This window comes from Delphinapterus leucas, chromosome 11, assembly GCF_059928025.1.
Source record: "Delphinapterus leucas isolate spDelLeu-1000000601 "Yukka" chromosome 11, BTC_Dleu_Yukka2, whole genome shotgun sequence".
Taxonomy (NCBI): domain Eukaryota; kingdom Metazoa; phylum Chordata; class Mammalia; order Artiodactyla; family Monodontidae; genus Delphinapterus; species Delphinapterus leucas.
Window position 1 is genome coordinate 81782310 of NC_143139.1, and position 21825 is coordinate 81804134.

General features: G+C 41.2%; 1 long non-coding RNA gene across 1 annotated transcript; it reads left to right on the top strand.

The window, feature by feature from the left end:
• Positions 1-2106: 2106 nt before the first annotated feature.
• Positions 2107-14958, top strand: LOC149748062 (uncharacterized). Its single transcript, XR_016395032.1, has 2 exons — positions 2107-7951; positions 8302-14958. It is a non-coding gene; the product is annotated as an uncharacterized LOC149748062 (long non-coding RNA).
• The last annotated feature ends 6867 nt before the right edge of the window (positions 14959-21825 follow it).

Here is a 21825-nt window from a genome sequence, read left to right on the forward strand (position 1 = left end):
GGTGAGATCTTCATTATACTCAGTACATGTTTCTTTTCTTTTCTTTTTTTTTTTTTTTTTTGCGGTACGCGGGCCTCTCGCTGTTGTGGCCTCTCCCGTTGCGGAGCATAGGCTCCGGACGCGCAGGCTCAGCGGCCATGGCTCACGGACCCAGCCGCTCCGCGGCATGTGGGATCTTCCCGGACTGGGGCATGAACCCGTGTCCCCTGCATCGGCAGGCGGACTCTCAACCACTGCACCACCAGGGAAGCCCAGTACATGTTTCTTTTTAATTGGAATATAATTCATATAATATAAAATAGGCCCTTTAAAAGTATACAATTCAGTAGTTTTTAGTATAGTCAGAGACTTGTGCAAATATCACCACTATCTAATTCCAGCACATTTTCATCACCCCAAAAAGACACCCCATACCCATTAGCAGTCACTTCCCATTCCTTCCTCCCCCAAGCCCTCAGCAACCACTATCTACTTTTTTGTTTAAAATACTTTATTATTTTTAGAGACATTTTAGGTTTACAACAAAATTGAGGAAAAGGTACAGAGATTTCCCATATGCTTCCTGCCCCCATACATGCATAGCCTCCTCCATTATCAACATCACTTACCAGAATGGCCCTTTATTATTATTTTTCATTATTAGTAGTTTTTTTTAACAAAGGATGAACCTATATTGATATATCATAATCATCCCAAGTCCATAGTCTACCTTAGGGTTTACTCTTGGTGTTGTATATTCTGTGGGTTTGGACAAGTGTATAATAACATATATCCAACACTATAACATCATACAGAGTATTTTCACTGCCCTAAAAATCCTCTGTGTTCTGCCTATTTATCTTCTCCTCCTATAACTTCCCCCCCCGCCCCCCGCCCCAAACACCACCACTGTCTGTCTCTATAGATTTGTCTATTCTGGGCATTTCGTATAAATGGAATCAAACATGTGGCCTTTAGTATCTGGCTTATTTCACCTAGCATAATATGTGTTTTTTCTTTCTTTTTTAATTAATGAATTTTATTTTTTAGAGCAGTGATAGAAAAATTGAGCCGAAAGTAGAGAGTTCACATACCTTTTTTCCCCACCCCTTGCACAGAATTCCCTATTGCTTTTATTTTTTTTTAACCGTCTTAACCATTTTTAAATGTACAGTTTGAGTCAACTATATTCCCATTGTTGTGCCAGTACACTGTTTTTGTTTTGTTTGTTTTAAGATAGGGTGGAGAGTAGTCTTCAAATCAGGGAGAAAAAAGATGTGCCCTCCCTGAGACCAACAGCTCACAGTCTTGAATAAGACTCTCACTTCTCATGATCATGCAGCCCCACCGGCCTTTGGCTCACTTCCCTTTGCCAAGCTCCACGAAAGGCCTGAGATGCGCTCTTAGGAGCAGCGGTGACTCTCCAAGAATGTGCACGTTCCTCCCTGACTTTGTAGCATTGATTTCTTGTCCTCCAATTTAGTAAACATCTGAAGGAATTGAATTGGCTTTTAAATATCAGAGGCTTATTTTTATCTTGAATAAAACTTAACTGAATTAACATTCAAAGCACTAAATGATTCAACTCTAAAAACCTGTTGAGGAGGTCTTCTTAAAGCTCTTTGTCTCCTCTGGGCGCAGAGGCCACTTGACTTAAGAGATTTGGGATGCTGATGATAGTCTTAAGCTTTGGGGATCTTTGCAAACATCGGGGGTAATTTAGGGATAATTCCCAAGTGACTGTATTACTTTTCATTGAGTGTCTATGAGAGGATAAATTGGAGAGAAAGTATAAGGACATAGTAAGATGTTCTCTGCATTTTTAGTTTATCTACATCTAGTACAAAAAACACTGGACTGGAAATAATAGCTACCGTTTGTTGACTGGTTAGTATGTCTCAGGTACTGTGCCAAGCATTTTTATATGTCTTTTCTCTTTTAAGTCTCACAATAGTCTTATGAGGTAGCTGCTTTTATCATTTTTTTTAAACATCATTACTGGAGTATAATTGCTCTACAATGGTGTGTTAGTTTCTGCTGTATAACAAAGTGAATCAGCTATATGTATACATATATCCCCATATTTCCTCCCTCTTGCGTCTCCCTCCCACCCTCCCTATCCCACCCCTCTAGGTGGTCACAAAGCATCGAGCTGGTCTCCCTGTGCTATGCGGCTGCTTCCCACTCGCTATCTATTTTACGTTTGGTAGTGTGTATATGTCCATGTCACTCTCTCACTTCGTCCCAGCTTACCCTTCACCCTCCCCGTGTCCTCAAGTCCATTCTCTACGTCTGCATCTTTATTCCTGTCCTACCCCTAGGTTCTTCAGAACCTTTTTTTTTTTTCTCCTTTAGATTCCATATATATGTGTTAGCATATGGTATTTGTTTTTCTCTTTCTGACTTACTTCACTCTGTATGACAGAATCTAGGTCCATCCACCTCACTACAAATAACTCAATTTCATTTCTTTTTATGGCTGAGTAATATTCCACTGTATATATGTGCCACATCTTCTTTATCCATTCATCTGTCGATGGACACTTAGGTTGCTTCCGTGTCCTGACTATTGTAAATAGTGCTGCAATGAGCGTTGTGGTACATGACTCTTTTTTAAAAAACTTTTTAAAATTTATTTATTTTATTAATTTATTTTTGGCTGTGCTGGGTCTTTGTCGCTGCGTGTGGACTTTTTCTAGTTGCGGTGAGCGGGGGCTACTCTTTGTTGAGGTGTGCAGGCTTCTCGTTGTGGTGGCTTCTCTTGTTGAGGAGCACGGGCTCTAGGTGTGCAGGCTTCAGTAGTTGTGGCATGCGGGTTCAGTAATTGTGGCTCATGGGCTCTAGAGCGCAGGCTCAGTAGTTGTGGCACACAGGCTTAGTTGCTCCGTGGCATGTGGGATCTTCCCAGACCAGGGATCGAACCTGTGTCCCCTGCATTGGTAGGTGGATTCTTAACCACTGTGCCACCAGGGAAGCCCTGACTATTTTTGAATTATGGTTTTCTCAGGGTATATGCCCAGTAGTGGGATTGCTGTGTTGTAAGGTAGTTCTATCTTTAGTTTTTTAAGGAACCTCCATACTGTTCTCCACGGTGGCTGTATCAATTCACATTCCCACCAACAGTGCAAGAGCGTTCCCTTTTCTCCACACCCTCTCTAGCATTTAGTGTTTGTAGATTTTTTGATGATGGACATTCTGACCTGTGTGAGGTGATACCTCATTGTAGTTTTGATTTGCACTTCTTTAATGATTAGTGATGTTGAGCATCCTTTCATGTGTTTGTTGGCAATCTGTATATATTCTTTGGAGAAATGTCTGTTTAGGTCTTCTGCCCATTTTTGCATTGGGTTGTTTGTTTTTTTGGTATTGAGCTGCATGAGCTGCTTGTGTATTTTGGAGGTTAATCCTTTGTCAGTTGCTTCGTTTGCAAATATTTTCTCCCATTCTGAGGGTCGTCTTTTCATCTTGTTTATGGTTTCCTTTGCTGTGCAAAAGCTTTTAAGTTTCATTAGGTCCCATTTGTTTATTTTTGTTTTTATTTCTATTTCTCTAGGAGGTGGGTCAAAAACGATCTCGCTGTGATTTATGTCAAAGAGTGTTCTGCCTGTGTTTTCCTCTAGGAGTTTTATAGTGTCTGGCCTTACATTTAGGTCTTTAATCCATTTTGAATTTATTTTTGTGTATGGTGTTAGGAAGTGTTCTAATTTAGTTCTTTTACATGTAGCTGTCCAGATATAACATTGTATAAGTTTAAAGTATATGAAGTATTGACTTGATACATTTATATTGCAATATTATTGCCATTGTAGCATTAGCTAAGACCTCTATCACATCACATAATTATCATTTCTTCTTGTGGTGGGAACAATTGAAGATCTAGTCTCTTAGTAAGTTTAATGTTTATAATATAGTTTGGTGTCTATACTCACTGTATTGTGTTTTAGTTCTGCAGGACGTATTTATCTGCTAGTTACAAGTATGTACCCTTAAACAGCATCTCTTTAGGAAGGCAATGAAGCTAAGAGAGATTAAAGCACTTGCCCAAGTCCCCCATTTTGCAGGTGAATTTAACCCCAGAGTCAAAGTATTCAAGCACTCTGCTGACCTGGGAGCTGGATCTAGTAAGTTCTCATCCTGATTAAGTGACTTATGTAATTGGGCCTCATTTGCTTCATCTGTATAATGAGGATATTGGACCATATCCATGATTTCTAACCTTTGGCTGCCTTGGAGACGTGCTGCCCCATCTCCTTTAAAACAAGCTACTGTGGGGAACTTGGTTAACTGACAGCCCCCAGCTACTGCTCCTGTGAATCTGAGGCAACGTTTATACCAGGCTGCACCCAGCCAGTGACTGAGCATGGCAAGGGTCCTGGTGCTGGCCCAGTGGGAGCTTCCTCTAATGGGCAGATTTGGCTCAGGGACTCCCCATCAGCTGGCGAGGACTGCACTAAATGCAGTCTGAGACTCTTCCTATCCAATCCTTCCCTCCCGATATCCTTCCTAGGACCTGCATTTGTGATGTGAAAGCTCTCCCTGCCTAGTCTTGCCCACATCCCATTTAACCTTCACAGAAATTTCCCTCAATAAATCTTTTGCACATCTAATGCTGTCTTGGCATCTGCTACTCAGAGGACCAGAACTGACAACTTCCAACTTGAGTGGGAGGGTCAGGAAAATATTTCAAAGGGTCCAGAAATTCCAAGTTCAGCAAGAAATGTCTTTAGACTCTATAAATCCTAGGTCTCACATTTATATGAACTACTACCTTCCAAATGAATGTAGATGATAAATATAATGTAGAGTCATTTATGAGTGTCATTGAATTTACAGATACTTTTGTTACTAAGTATGTTTTCAACCAGTAAATTTTGAAAACGTGATTGATAAAAGGGGTCTCCATGCTCGAAAATATTGGGAGCCACTGGGCTGGATGCCCACTCAGGGTCTGTCAGGCCTGACATCCTTTGATCCATGGCAACGGCAGTACAGCACAACGGTTAAGGAGCGGTGCTGAGAGCATGGCCTTTGGCGTCAGACGGCCCTGGGTTTGAGTCCTTACTTTGCTTCTCACTAGTTACATAATCTCAGGCAAGATGCGAAACCTCTCCAATCTTTGTTTCCTCATCTAAAATGGAGATACTAAGAGTAACTTCTGGATGGTATGGTTGTGAGAGTTACGTAAGAAAAGTGACTGTAAGGTACTTTGCATCATAAAAATTCATTGGAATTATTATCATTACTCGTCCTTAGTTTCATTCTGTGTGTTCATCTTCAGTTCTAACCAGAAGATTGTTTATAGTGTTTTTTTTTTAATAGTTTTTTAACTCTTACTTTATGAGAACGGGAGATAGTATTTCTCATCTTCCTAAATTACTTGGGTCATCCTTCCAAACAAATTGCATCTCATGTTTAATATACCTCTATTCCTTTGAGCTCAGACCTTTGTAACCAACTGAGCTTTCATTTAATCATCTGGAATAATCTTGCCCTTAGAGTTCTCCCTCCTGTGTAATTTCCTTTCACAGCCAATTTGTCCTTAATGCTCAGACTAGAGCCATAACAGCAACATGGAGAATTAAGGACAATCTTCTATCAATCACACAACCCCATCTCAAACAGAGGATGACTTCAGGCAGATGTAGGGGTGTGAGGTTTGGGAGTAGGGCAGTTTTTTGAATAATGTAAATAATTGCTTATTTGAGTGCTGATTTTGTAGTTGACAGCAAAAAGTCTTCTGGGGGTGGCTCATTAGTGGCACAGGTGCAAGAGCAGCTGTTCTAATTAATGTATTAGGAATCCCCATTCTTGATTTCTGTTAAAGATTAGAGAAAAGCTTTGTTATCCACCCGATTACACAAAAAGACTGGACTGAGGAGGGGTAAACCAACAGGAACGTTTTCAGCTGGAGGTAGTAAAATACATGACTTCAGTGTTAAACAAACTGGAGTTTATTTTTCTCATAGAAAATGAAGTCAGGAAACAGATGGTTGCTGGTGTTGGTTTATCAGTTCAACAATGTCTAGGATTATCTCGCTGAGATAATTTTGGCCTTTCTTTCATTGTCCCAGAATGGTTACAGGAATTCCAATCATCATGCTCACAATCAAGGCAAGAAGAAGGAGGAAGGAGCAGGGAGTAAGAAGTTCCGGGGGATCCCCAGCAGACCGTCAGTATGAGCAAACCCTGTATGTATGTTTCATTGGCTAGCACGGTGCATGCAGCCCTCAGCTAGCCGCAGAGGAGCTGGGAAATCAGAATTTAGCTGGGCCCCTTGCCATCCTGGACACAATCAGGATTGTATTAGTCAGAGAAAGTAGAGAAAGTACATTGGGAAGTTAACCAACACAGTCTGCTCTCAGAGGCAAGCCTAGGGATGGCTTGGTTCCAATTTTTTCTTCATGGGAAGAATGAGAGGAGTAATAAATGTTATAGTGAATATATTGGAGATCAAAATACATCACAATCAGCTTCAAAGAGGCGTCCACAGTGTTCTTTCTCTGTAAGCTTACGCTATACCGAGAAATACTTGTGGTAAAACTTAGAAGTCATCTTCTTAGTCAGGAAGAAATTTTTTTCTTTAACAATGTCATGGTAATATGCTTTACTTGAAATTACAGAATGTAGCAAAGATTCTTACGAAATTGCCTTGATTTCTCTGAAACAACATGTTATATGTAGGGAAAAGTACATCCTGGAATCTGTTTGAGAGTTCAGTTGTAATTTGCTGAAATTAGTTGTCCCCAAATTCACAATTTAATTTTACGTTTTAAAAAAGATTCAAACTACATCAGGAGCTTAAGCAGAATATAAATAGACCTTAGAGTCCTGAAGCATGCAATATAAAATAGGCCACGCCTCAAGAGTTTCTCAGGAAGATGCCCGCAACATGAACTTTTGGACCCTGATTCTGCAAAAATTATCTTCAGAACTAGGTAAAATTGTGAAAGCTGGGCAAGTATCTGTCTGAGCTTTTTTGCATTTGTATGGTATGTAACTACCTTTTTCAGAAATTACAATCTAAGTATGTAGTTTTCATTTCATTTTTATTTTAAATACTACCTGAAAGTTCATCAATTATATGTTTGTCATGGGTAAATAAATATAGCTATTTGACTTGTAGCATATTTCTGTTACTTATATAATGCTCCTCTTCCCTGATATCTTTGCTCTAATATCTTAAAATCATTTAGCCATCATATTTTCCCTTTAAAAATTTAGTGATATTTTCAAATTATGTTTTTTATGGAAAACTTGAAAACCATAGAAAAGTAAAAAAGAAAACCTCAATTATTTATGACACATTTATATGCATTTATTTGTTTCACCCCTGATGACCACATGTGTGGTGTCCAAGATAGGATGTATATATACAAAGAGATGTGCAGGGCTGGTGTGTGCCTGGAACAAACTAGCACCTCCCTAAATATGGACAAATAAAATCATATTCCGACTTCAACTGATGCATTTGGTGAGAGCAGTCAGTTTTCAGGCCAGTTTGATAATGGGCAGCAAGAAGAAATATTTGATCATTTATCACATTGTGAGTAGGCCTGGTACCTTATTAGTTTGAAAATCTATGTAAATACATATTATAACCAGAGAAACTGTGATGTAACAGGACACAGAGACAGAGAATCAGAACTAGAATTTGGGCTTTCTTATCCTTGCACTAATGAGTTCTGTCAGAATGGATGTCCAGGTCACACAAGTAAACTGCAAACTCATGCAGCTAAAAAGCCCCCTTTTTATATTTTCATAGTTTGTGTATATGTACTCGAGAATAGGTTGAGGAGACAGAGCTGCTTTAAAATAATGCCCTTATTTCTTGCTTTGCTATTCTATCTTCCTCCCTCCATCCCTTCCTTCCTTGTAGGTTAGGGGCAAGGAGATTCAGTGCGTGGACTTTGGAATCAGACAGACCTGGATTTGAATCTTGGGCCGCCCCTCACTGGATATGGGACTCTAGGCGGTTGGTGTAAACTTTCTCTGCCTCATTTTCTTCACCTATAAAATTGTCTCATAGTATTATTTACTGTGTTTAGGCCCAATTAGGTTTGATTCTACTACTGTAACAAATAACTCCAAAACTTTCAGTAGCCCCCATAACACAAGTTTATTTCTCACTCACTCAAGCAAAGTTTGCTCTGTGTCCGGGTGACTCTTCAGGGCTCAGCATTTCATGTTGCCTCAATTTTATGGCACCTGCATATTAACATGTTCTTGTATGATCACCATGGCAACTAAATACTTCAGCCTAGAAGTGGCACATATAATTCCTGCTCACAGTTTTTTGTTTGTTTGATTTTTACTAATAAACAGTTTTATGGAAATGCCTAACTTCAACAAGCTGGGAAAATGCGATGCTTCTACGTACCCAGAATGGAAGGAGAACTGGAAATGTTGGTAAGCAGCATTAATATCTACCTCACTCTACTTTCCTTATCACCAAATTTTCAATGTGCTCTTTCTCACATACAGAATCCACTCATGCTTTTCCAGGGAAACAACGCAGTAGTTCCACCTCTCTCAGAGTCCAGGATGAAGCGTACTTTGGATCCACATTTTGCCTTTCTTGGTCCGGAGCACCATAATGTAAAGTTCGTGAAGTGCCAGTGCTTGGCACAGAGCAAATTCATTATGATTAGTAATCAGAGAGAGTAGGTTAACAACAGCAGCACCAGTAGTATCTTGCCAGTCATGTTATAACATAACATCTTCTTCATTAGGATGTTTTGACAGCTAAGGCACCCATTGTTTTGGCAGTTGAGCATCCAGTCCCCCTTCTTAGGGAATTCACCCCTTCTCATCTCAATTTATGTGATCGAGGAGGAAGTATTCCTGTCCTACTGATAAGGGTGGGTATGTGAACAAGTCCTAAAGAATCAATTTATTCCATCTTACTGGCCACTAAGATAGGTTCAGAGAGGCATGTGCTACTTTCGTTGGTCAAGGAAGACTCAATCCTTTCCACTGGAAAGGGGGAGAAAACCCACTTTTTCTCTATTAGGGTTGTTGAAAGGATAAGATGAAAGTCTGTACCTACAAAAGGTCATCTTGTGACCAAAGTGAGAACCTTCCAGGAATGAAGTCAAAAAAGAAGGAATGCCAAGAAGTGATGAAAATGAGATTGAGTTCTGCTAATAGCATTTGAATCCCTGGATTCAGCCATGGTTGGTTGTCTGGAATTTTCAGTAACTTGAACCAATAATTGCCTCTTCTGCTTAGCTCAGGTTGATTTGAATTGTGTTACTTGTAGTGGTAGATTGCAAAAATGGCCACAAATTCTCCTCCATGTATTCCTACCCACTTGCTGTACACCTTTGAGGACCCTCCCACCCTGACTCTGGGCCTAGTCATGTGATTTGCTTTGGAAAAAAGATGCCCACAATCATGACATAGAAGAGGTTTGAAAACCATGTGTGCACTACCATGTGTAAAATAGATAGCTAGTGGGAACTGTGGTATGGCACAGAGAGCTCAGCTCCGTGCTCTGTGATGACCTAGATGGGTGGGATGGGGGGCGGGTGGGAAGGAGGCCCAAGAGGGAGGGGATATACGTATACATATAACTGATTCACTTTGTTGTACAGCAGAAATTAACACAACATTGTAAAGCAATTATACTCCAAAAAAAAAGAAATACAATAACCCATGTGTGTAGCAGAGCTTGTCTTCTCTTGGCGCTCTGTTCCTCATCACTGCTTCCATGTGAATAAGTGCAGGTCACCTCCTTGCTGAATAACAGAGCAGAGAAGAGTTGTCTCAGCTGAGCCATCTTAGATTAGCCAGCCCCAGCCAATCCACTAACTCATCTTAGACACATGAAAAAACCCAACAGAAATCAGCCAAACTTTTTCCAGACCTGAAAAACTTCCCAGAAGAATCATGAGCCAAATAAATGATTGCTATTTTAAATTACTAAGATTTGGGGTGGTTTGTTATGCAGCAAAAGCCAACTGATGCATTTTCCAATGAAAGAGTTCTACCTGCTACAACCATGTTATGGTAGTTCTTTTATATCTCTCTACCCATCTTTAGAACATACTAGTTTTGTGATAGCTTAATGAGCATGTAAGTAGGTACTCAACAACTATTCCCTAAATAAGTGCTTGAAATGAATAGGGGAACTAAAGAGACAATGTCGTAGTCCACTGAACTGATTCCAGTGCTGAATATTTTAGGCATCAAGGAAGAAGTACCAAGAAAATGAGTGTCTACTCGTACACTTATTGACTATTTGCAGCCTTCTTTTGGGAAATGTCTGTTCAAATATTTTGCCACCTCCTCTGTACTTTTTTTTTTGGCAGGAGGAATTGTTTGTCTCATTGAGTTGTGAGAATTCTTTCTATATTCTAGATACAAGTCTTCCCTCAGATATAAGGATTGTGAATATTTTCTTTCATTCTTGGGCTTGCCTCCTTTTCTTAATGGTGTCTCTTGAATAGCAAATTTTATAATTTTGATGAAGTCTAATTTATCAATATTTTAAATGGTTCATGATTTTTGTTTCATTTTAGAAATTTTTACTTAACTTGAGATCACAAAGATTATCTCCTATACTTTTTACTGGAAATGTTAATGTCAAATTAAAATTTGTATTTGGTGTGAAATAAAGGTCAGGGTTCTTTCTTTCTATTTTCTCTCTTCTTCCTTTCCTTCCTTCCTTCCTTTCTTCTTCTTCTTTTTTTTTTTTTATATATATGGGTGCCCAACCATTCCAGCATAATTTGTTGACAAGACCATCCTTTCCTCATTGAATTACCTTGGCATCTTTGTTGAAGGTCAGTTGACCATATAAGTGTGGGCCTATTTCTGGATGCTCTATTCTGTCCCATTGATCTATATGTCTATGCTTATGCCAATACCACACTGTCTTGATTCTGTAGCTTTAGAATAAGTCTTGAATCAGGTAGTGTAAATCTTCCAAGATGGTTTTTCTCTTTCAAAATTGATTTGGTTCTTCTAGTAGTAGTTCTATAAAAATTTTAGAAATAGCTTTTTAATTTCTTAAAAAAAAAAAAATCCCTGCTGGGATTTTCACACAGACTACAATGAAACTACAGTTCAATTAGGGGAAAATTGATATGTCAACAACTGAGCCTTCCAATCCACAGAATAATATATCCTACTACTTATTTAGATCCCCTTTACTTTCTTTCAGCAATGTTTTCTAGTTTTAAGAATACAGATTTTGTATAACTTTCATTAAATGTATTCTTAAGTGTTTTTATGCTATTGTAAATGGAAATAGTTGCTGGTATATAGACATAGAATTAATTTTCGTTCAGTTTTGATTTTGTATTTCTAAACGAATTTGTATAATTTATTTCAGTTGTCAAATTTACTGGCATGAAGTCATCATAATATTCCCTTATAATCCTTTTAATATCTGTAAGATCTATAGTAATGTCCCTCCTTTCGTTCCTAATGTTGGTAATTTGTTTCTTCTCCCATTTTTTCTTGATCAGTTTAGCTAGATGATTTCAACTGCATTAATCTTTTCAAAGAAACAGCTTTTGGCTTTATTGACTTTCTTTACTGCTTTTATGGTTTCTATTTCTTTGGTTTCAATTGTTATCTTTATTATTTCCTCCCGTCTACTTGCTTTGAGTGTAATTTATTCTTCTTTTGTAGTATCTTAAAGTGGAAACTTAGGTTATTGATTTGAGACCTTTCTTATTTTCTAATATAAGCAGGTAAAGCTGTAAGTTTCCCTTTACATGCTGATTTAGCTGTACCCTACAAATTTTGATACGATTTTTTTCATTTTTATTCAGTTCAAAATATTTTCTAATGCCTCTTGTTATTTGTCTTTGATCCAAGAGTTATTTAGAAGTGTATGTTTCATTTCCAAGTATTTTGGGATTTTCCAGAAAAAAAAATCACATGATCTTATCAAGAGATGCAGAAAAAGCATTTGATAAAATCTGTCACCTATTCAATCAAAACTCTCAGTAAACTGTGAATACAGGGGAACTTCTTAATAAACTTAATAAAGAATATATACAAAAAGCTTAGAGCTAATGTCACACTAAATGGTGAGAAATTCAAAGCTTTTACATTAAAATCAGATACAAGGAAAGGATGTTCCCTCTCACCATTCCTTTTCAGCAACATACTGAAAGTTTTAGCTAATGCAGTAAGAGAAGAAAAGGAAACAAAATGTATACAGATTGTGAAGGAAGAAATAAAACTCTCTTTGTTCACAGATGACATGATCATCTATGTAGAAGATTCAAAAGAATCAACAAGAACAACAACAACAAAGCACTCCTGGAATTAATAAGTGATTATAGCAAGGTTGCAAGGTATAAGGTTAGCATACAAAAATCAGTTGCTTTCCTATATATCATCAATGAACAAGTAAAATTTGAAATTAGAAACATAATACCATTTACATCAGCACGCCCCAAAGTAAATCACTTAGGTATAAATTTAACAAAATATGTATAAGAACGGTATGAGGAAAAGTATAAGACTCTGACGAACAAAACCAAAGAAGAAATAAATAAATGGAGAGATAGTCCATGCTGATAGATAGCAAGACTCAATATTGTCAATATGTCAGTTTTCCCCGATTTGATCTATAGCTTCAATGCAATCCCAATCCCAGAAAGTTATTTTGTGGATATTGACAAACTAATTCTAAAGTTTATTTGAAGAGACAAAAGACCCAGAAGAGTTAATACAATATTAAAGGAGAAGAACAAAGTTGGAGAACTGACGCAACCTATTTCAAGACTTACTGTAAAGCTATAATAGTCAAGACAGTGTGATACTGGTGAAAGAATAGATAAAGATATCAATGTAACAGAACAGAGAGCCCAGAAATAGGCCCACATAAATACAGCGAACTGAGTTTTTACAAAAGAGCAAAGGCAGTATAATAGAGCAAAGAAAGTCCCTTAAACAAATGGTGCCGGAACAACTGGATATCCATATGCAAAAAAAAAAAAAAAATCTAGACACAGACTTTACACCCTTCACAAAAATTAACTCAAACTGGATCACATAGCTAAACGTAAAATGCAAAACTATAAACCTTCTAGAATGTGACATAAGAGAAAACCTAGATAACATTGGGTATGCTGGTGGCTTTTTAGACATAACACCGAAGGTATGATTGGTGAAGGAAATAACTGATAAGCTGGACTTCATTAAAATTTAAAAACTTCTGCTCTGTGAAAGACAATGTCAAGAGAATGGGAAGAGAAACCACAAATGGGGAGAGAATACCTGCAAAAGACACATTGATAAAGGGCTGTTATCCAAAATTTACAAAGAACACTTAAGATTCAACAGTAAGAAAACAAACAACCCAATTAAAGAATGGGCCAAAGACCTTAACAAACCCTCACCAAAGAAGATAAACAGATACAAATACGCATATGAAAAGATGCTCCATATCATATGTCATCAGGGAAATGTTAATTAAAACAAAATGAGATACTACTACATAACTATAAGAATGGACAGAATCCAGAACACTGACAACACAAAATGCTGGCAAGCGTGTGGAGCATCAGGAACTCTCATTCATTGCTCCGGGGAGTGCAAAATTGCACAGCCACTTTGACAGACAATTCGGCGGTTTCCTACAAAACTGAACATCCTCTTCCCGTACAATCCAGCAATTTTGCTCTTTGGTGTTTCAGTTCCAAAGTAGTTGAAAACTTATGTCCACACAAAAACCTGCACATGGATGTTTATAGCAGCTTTATTCATAATTGCCACAACTTGGAAGCAATCAAGATGTCCTTCAGTGGGTGAATGGATAAATAAACTTTAGTATATCTAGACAATGGAATATTATTCAGCACTAAAAATAAAGGAGCTATCAAAAGACATGGAGGAGATTTAAATGCATATTACTAAGTGAAAGAAGCCAACCTGAAAAGGTTACATACTGTATGAGTCCAACTATAAAATATTCTAGAAAAGGCAAAACTATGGAGACAATACAAAGATCAGTGGTTGCCAGGGGTTGGATTGGGGAGGCATGAATAGACAGAGCACAGAGGATTTTTAGGGCAGCGAAAATACTCTGTATGATACTATAATGATGGATACTTGTCGTTACATATTTGTCCAAACTCAGAATGTACAGTGCCAAGAGTGGACCCTAATGTAAACTATGGATTTTGAGTGATTATGATGTGTCAATGTAGGTTCATCAGTTGTAACAACTATACCACTTTGTGAGGGATGTTGATCACGTGGTGGGTGCGTGAGTCAGGGCCGGGTATATGGGAAATCTCTAATACCTTCCCCTCAATTTTGCTGTGACCCTAAAACTGCTCTAAGAAAAGTCTTATTTTTTAAAAAAAAATGAAATTCTTTCTGATTCTTTCTTCAATTTTTTTTTTTTTGGCAGATGCCCCAAAAGGCCAAAAGCAAAATGGGTAGAAAATATCTCATTCCAAAATAAGATGTTACACTCCTCACAGAACTTACAGATGAGGTGGTCAGACACGGGTTTCGCAACCCCCAGCACGCACCTACCTTAGGGGTATATTGTTGAAAATGAGAAGGGTGAACTACCAGGCTCCCGGGGGCTGAGAGAATCACAAGCAGCCAGCAGAGGAGATGCACTGCCTGTGTCACGGACATTCAGATGGATGTTCTCTGAGGAACCTACAAAAGTGCCCCATGAGAGAGGAAGATCTATCCTGACATGAAAGACTAAATTCTCTGTGATCCAGTGTTCACTCTTTGGGCTTTAGATTGTTTGACCAAATGGAGAAAACTCAGTTCAAGTCAGTGAATGGAGGATTGGTGATTTCTTTCATTAACATGATCTTTTCCCTTTAGGACTTTGCTGCCACTGGTTTTTAAATCTTCTCTGGGTTTTGTTTGCCTTTTATTTCTTAGTCTGCTTTTCTGCAGTGGAGGCAAATATTTTCCTCCCTAATGATTGTATTCTTCTCGCATGAAATTTATTCTCGGTAGGCAGCTAATAAAAATCCATTCAGCATTTCTCTTTGTTACTATTAATTTATTTATTTTGGATTGTTTGGTTGATGTTATTTTAAAATCCCTTGGCACTTACCACCCTATACATGTTCTATTAAACAGATATTTAAAATCTCTTATTAAGAAGTGTTCATAAATAGAGGATTTACATGTCTCTCCTAATATCAGTTGTTATATATATTCTGATTATCCCATTATGTTTGCTTTCACCTCTCTCAGTAGGGAATTAGAAACTAAAATGTGTTTGGGCTGAAAAGGACTGGTGCTCTGTGGAGTGATTAGAAAGTTCAGTGGTTTGGATGTCTAGGGTGGGAAGGTGGGAAGCAGAACTGATGTTCAGCCAGGACACACTGGTCCCAGTATTAAAGTCCTGAAATCCTCCATTCTTGTTATAATAAACAGGCACTGCCCCAAGACCCCCATTGCCTGGCACCTTGTTTCCCCGGGACTTCCCCACAACCCAGCGGCTAAAGGGTTAAGCCTGGCACACCTGGGGTCCCTGTTTAGGGGTGCATGTGCAGTATTGGCTGTTCAATATTATGAACATCATTAACCCTTATGAAAGGGATTACTACTTGGTTGGCATTCCTAAGAGAATCCCGGAAAACTGCTTATAATAAATAATAGGGGTTAACATCTATTGAGAACTGTTCTAAAGGCTTTATACCTATTAACTTGTTCGACACCCTCAACAACCCTATGCTGTAGCTATTATTATTACCCCATTTTGCAGATGAGGAACTGAGGCCCAGATCATACAATGAATACGTGGTGCAGTTTGGAATTTGAATTCAGGCTGACCCCAGAACCAGTGCTCTTTTCTAAGTCTCCTCTTGGATCTGACTTTCCATGATTCTCTGAGCAATACACATTTATTTGCCCATTGACTGTGGGCAAAATAAAGAAAAATAAGACATAATCCAGTCTTTTGCATAGTTTATCATCTAGTGAATTTGGTCAAGCTCCTCTTCTCCTGTTCTGGACAACACAAGTCCCATATAAATTCCTTTCTATGTCAGAGAAACTATTTAATGAACAAACTCCAGAGGAGATATTTTTTACATAAGACTCTTGTTTAATGGTGTTCGTTGCAGGTTAGAAAGGTGATATTTTCATATGTTGCTTTCTAGGAGATGGGAAATAGTGTTTTTTTTTTTTTTTTTTTTGGCTGTGTTGGGTCTTCATTGCTGCACGCGGGCTTTCTCTAGTTGCGGCGAGGGGGGGCTGCTCTTCATTGCGGTGCATGGGCTTCTCATTGCAGTGGCTTCTCTTGTTGTGGAGCACGGGCTCTAGGCGCATGGGCTTCAGTAGTTGTGGTGCATGGGCTTAGTTGCTCCGCAGCATGTGGGATCTTCCCGGACCAGGACTTGAACCCATGTCCCCTGCATTGGCAGGTGGATTCTTAACCACTGCGCCACCAGGGAAGTCCCAAATAGGAAATAGTTTTTTAATATAGAAATTTTTGCTTTTCACATTGAGATGGAAGTTATGGTAATTTTTTCATCAATATGAATTCAGAATAATTCAAATCCAAATGAATCTGAATATAAAACATTTTCACCCGTACAGTCATTGCAACACTCATAGTTTCAGGATGAGATACACATGTCTGTTTTCAGAAAGGAGTCATACGGCATTTGTATAACAAAGCATATTTAAGATAAATATTATTGGATCCTCTAATAAATTTTCCTTGGTATAAATGCATAGGATTTAATAACAAGATAACGTCCCCCCAAAGCAAATTCTATTTTATGCTAAATTCAGTTAAGTTGGCTGGAGAATGATTAGTGAAATATGTTATAAAATGCATTCATACAAGGAAAGAATGCATGAAGCAGTCTCCAAACACATTTAACTGTGAGGGGCTAACTGCTTTATATAATTTGAATGTATTTAATTTTTGAATTTTGAAAAACAAAAGTTGTCATTTCATTTTACCTACATTTATTTTTTGCAGGTGTAGCAAATTATAGCAGAGCTCCAAGGGAGCCCTTATTGTTATAGAAACGGATCTGTTATGTAGCTATAATGCTCCATTGTTGAAATTAGTTATTTTAAAACATTCAATTTGTTAAATCTTTAATAATGGATCACATTCTAAGTCAAGCTGATGGTGGTCATATGAAAACTAAATTAGTTTTCAGCTGCAATAGTTTTAAAGGATGAGTATTTGCAGAGTAGTTACTAAACTAAAAACTTAAAATAAGTTATTAAAAATGTTAATCACCAAAAAAATGTTAATCACAGAGAGGTGGCCACTTCCAGTGTCAAATGCAATATAATCACGTTCAGAGCAGTTAATAATACCTCAAATAGTTCAGGTTCAGAGCGTGCTGAAAAGTGAAGGACTAGTTTTCCTCAGTCTATCATCTGAAAAAGGCGTTTTCCTGGAAAGATTTAGAATACAGCTTTCATCAAGGTTGTGACAGTTCATGTTTTACTCCTGAAGACATGGTGAATGAATAAAACATAAGAAAATCTGAATGACAAGCTTGTCTTTAAGAAATTTTACCGACAACAACACAAATCCTGGACCTCATCTTTCAAACGTCGTTTCCTCGGTGAAGTCATCTGTGAACACTGCGAAGAAAGACCCCTCTCGCTCCTTGCAAGGTGTCTTTACCACCCCGTGCTTCATCACAGTATCATAACTTTTTTTGGCCTGTTCTTCTCAAGAATGAGCCAGGGTGAGGCTACCCCTCCTGCTGCAGACCAGGAGACAGGGAGGCTGCTTCAAGACCTCAGCCCTACCTGACAGCGCAGGGCCTGAGCACAAGGGAAGGGTCTCGGCAAACCTGACAATGAAAGAATGAGGTGTATTTGTCCATTGATTCCCCAAGCAAGAGGCCCAGGATTCTCAAGGACTTGGAGTGGTATTATGGGGACAGAAGTTCAGGTGGCCTTAAGAGAGGTTAATTAATTAGACACTACTTTTAAGTTCCTGCTGATTAGAAAGAGCTGCCAAGAAGAAGTAAAGTGCAATTTGTAACATGTTTTGATCATCCTTCCTCATGACCCTACCTGAGCTAAAATGTGGAGGCAGAGGGAGAAGAAAGACCAGCACCTGGATTGCTGAAGACAACTTGCAGATGGACTTGGGTCTCCGCGGAGGCACGAAGGGGAAGCAAGGGAGCAGCTCCAGGCTCAGGCCCCAGGGCTGGCACAGGACTGGGCACCAGAGGTGGGACAGGCTGAAAAGAGCACCCAGCCCAGAGTGTTGAGCTGGATCCCTGCCACCCGGGCCCTGCCACCGTCCTGTGAGGTGGGCACAGTGCTAACTAGCAACGGTGACGGCCACTTTAGAGATGGGGAAAATGAAGGGTCACACAGGGCGTCTTGACTAAGGGTCACCTGCTGGTAGTTGGCTGACCCAGCAGGAATAAACTGTCAGATCACGCGATCTCACTGCCCAGGGCGGCCTCGCCCTTCTCCCGGCCTGACTCCACCGACCACAAAGTGACATTTCATCCTAGAGCTTCGCCCATCGGTCCCCCGCTGCCGCCTCGCTGCCCTCCCAGAAGAGCCGGAGCGCGGGAAGGGAAGGGGAGGAGAGGGGAGGGGACGGGAGGGGAGGAAGGTTGCAAGTGCGAAAACCTGACACCTGGGATAGGCCGGCGAGCACCAAGGACAGTGGCGGTGGCGAGAGGGGCGCTCGGAAACCTTGCTAAAGAAACGCCCTGTTTTGCCTGAGCCAGATTTCTCTGCCCTCCCTGTGCCTCCAGCAGGGTGGGCACAGCCCATACGCGGTTAAATAGCCTTGACAGCATCGCCCCGCAATTCGTTGGGCACTGGAGTTTTTCAAGGCCGAGATACCCCGGTGACCAGGACAGTCAGCCCCGCGCCAGGAAGCCCCGAGGGCCCTCACTGTGTCTTCGAGACTCTGCACTTGGGACTTGCAAAGCCTCGGGTGCGCCTGAACCCGAGGGGGCGTTAGGCGGCCTCCCCTTTTCTCTTGTCCCCATCCCCATGGATACTACTGGCTTCTTGGATCTCTTTCTCGTTCCCCATTTTCCAGACCCTGATTCAAAACAAAGAACCCTCACAATAGGATGGGTAGGCTTCCAGCGGGGGCGAGCAAGGGGCTCGGACATTCAGTCATTTCGACAAATAATGTTTGAGTTCGTGCCCTGATCGAGGCGCAGGGCAGTCAGAGGGGAATAGAACACTGATCACAGCCTCGTGGGGAGAGAGACGCACGAATAAAGGCGACAGGATGCTGCTGCTGCTGGGACAGGTATTAACTGTTGGGGTCAGAACTCGGTACTTAGCGGTCAAGGACGTCATTAATAAAAGTCCTCAAGGCAAAACTGCCACTCGCCCCTGGGCTTTGGCCTCGGAGGCAAAGCCTTCTCGAGACTGCCTCCTGGGCTGGGAACCGCACCCTATAGTCACAGGCGGCCGGACCCAGCGCCCCATCCCCAGGCACGCTCTCCAGGGGAACTTCCCTAGCAAGGGAGCTGAAGGCTCGAGGTCCCGGAAACCGTGGCGCGCTCTGGACTTCCCGATCCCGCGTCTGCCCGCGTCACCCCTGTCGCCCCCACCCCGAGGGCCACCCGGCTTGGCGTGGACTCAGCCGGGGTCCCGCCCGCCGCCGGCTGGCTGGGGCCGCAGCCGCCTCGCGCTTCCGCCCGGCCCCTCCCACCGCCTGTTTCGCCCCTCCTCTCTCCGGGTCGCGCGTCCTCCGGCGCAGGTTCAATCCCCGCCGGGACCTGGAGCGCCGCGGCCCGTTTGCGCCCTTGCTCCCCGCGCCCTGGCAGCGAGACCCGGCCCCGGGTGTCTGCGCGCCGCCGGCACCTCTCCGGGGCGGCCGCGGCGAGCTGACTGGGCGTGCTCGGGAGCTGGGAGGCAGGGCGCCGCGGGAGCCGAGCGCATGCCTTCGCGGGGCGGGACGCCCGCCGTCCAGGGGCGCCACGCGCAGGCGGCCGCTGTCGCCGACGCCCTGGCCAGCCTGGGCAGGACGCGGGCCAGGATGGCCTCCCTCACGGCATACGGTAACGGCGGGCGGTCGCGGGCTCTCGGAGCTCCTGGGGCGGGCAGACCCGGGAGCCGTCTGATCACCCCGGGAAACTTCGGGGGTCGGCTCCCGGGAGGGCCTGGAAGGGAGGGAGCCCGGCTGCAGCGCGCGCTGGCCTGCGGCTGGGGGACCGATGCTCTGTGCAATTGGAGGATGCCTGGAACCTGGGAAGGGGGGGTTTGTAGAAAGAGTCGGTGGAGTAAAATCGCCTAAAATTTAGGTGTTTTCGAGCTTCGGCACTCCAGTAAAATTCCGTTCGCTTCAGACCACCGAGGGGAAGGTATACGGGTGTTGAGTCCTTTTCTAGCTGTGTGAGGCTTGGAGTTAGATCTGCGTTCAGTCCTTGCTTATCTTGTCCCTGACTGACCTTGGGCAAGTTATTTAAACTTTTCTGTTCTTGCATATCTCCATCTGTAAATTAGAGATGAGAACATCTCTCTGACAGATGCTATGGGGTTAAATTATATGCACCAAAATATGTTTTTAATACAAAAACAATCAGCTTGGAAATAAAAGTTGCATGGAAATAGAAGACATTCCTTTCCCCCCTTTTTTGTTAAAGAAATATATTTTTTAATCATTTTTAAGGCATTGTAGAGTTCTGAAGGAAAATGAAATCACAGTGTGTAGGTTTCATACTCAGCTAGAAATCCCAGACACTTGGGAAGCCAACAAGCCTTTTTTTATCAACATTTCTGCTTGCGTGGAAAAAAGCAGTTCTCTTTAGTCTTTTATCAGAGATGCTGCCGAGACTGGGTTATAGGAGGCGGAAACTCAAGTTAAGACCTCCCTCCCTTACCCTGGCTTGCAAGCGGTTGCTGTGATAACATCTAGTTTTGGCGTTTTAAACGCGGAGGTACTGAGCAATTGTTGGGGAATGTTCTGCGGGGACATCTCTGAGCCAGGGCTTGGTGGGAGGGAAATTGCTGCTCTTTGGCATGGAGGCTTCATTCTCCAGACCAGTGATGTCCCCTGCTCATTTTCCCAAGGTTAAAGGGGTCAGTCTCCATTTCTTGGGATTTAAACTGTGTAAAATGATCACTCAGGTGGCTCTGAGGGCTTGCAGTTGATGCTTGGGAACCTAACAAATTGTGAGCAGATTACAAATTGCATACTAGTGGCCTATTTTTTTTTTTTTTTTTTAACTCGGGGCATTTTCTGCTGGGATTTGGGTTGTTGCCCCTGCTGCACATTTAATACATAACGTTGTCATTCTTGGGTTACCATTTGGGGCTAATTCAACATCCTGATGGATTTTTAGTCATATTCATTGGCAGAAACCTCTTTTTACACCTTTTTCTATCAGAGGGATCTAACTTCTGGTTTTTACATGATGTTAGGTTTCACATGCCGTCCTGTGGATACTGTCAGTAAGAGGTTTACATACTAATCAGGCCCATAAATTTCTAGAGGCTTTAAAAGCTTAATTGGGCACCCAGGTGGAGAAAATGAAGTCAGAAGAAGTGAATTGTTTTGGAAAAGCAAGTATATTTCAGTAATTAAAGGAAAAAAGGTGGCAGATCATTTTTTTTGGCAACTAAGAATTAACATGGGTTTCTCTTTAGAACCTTAAAGGGAGCTGAGACAGATTTAAGTAAATATCTCAATTAGAATTTGTGCTATTTTAAATATATTTTGACACTCTCTTCTCCCTCCCCCATCCCTAAAGTGGTAAATACACTTGGCTGCTAAATGCACATTAGTTTCTTGGTCTGTAGCGATGTGACCCAAGACACGACAAGGTAAACTAGTCCATCAGGGTTTTCAACCTGGTGAAAACAAAACCAAGCACATTCAATATATTCCTCATCCACTGGATGCTGAGATTATTTTCTGTTGAGAGTTTGGTCCAG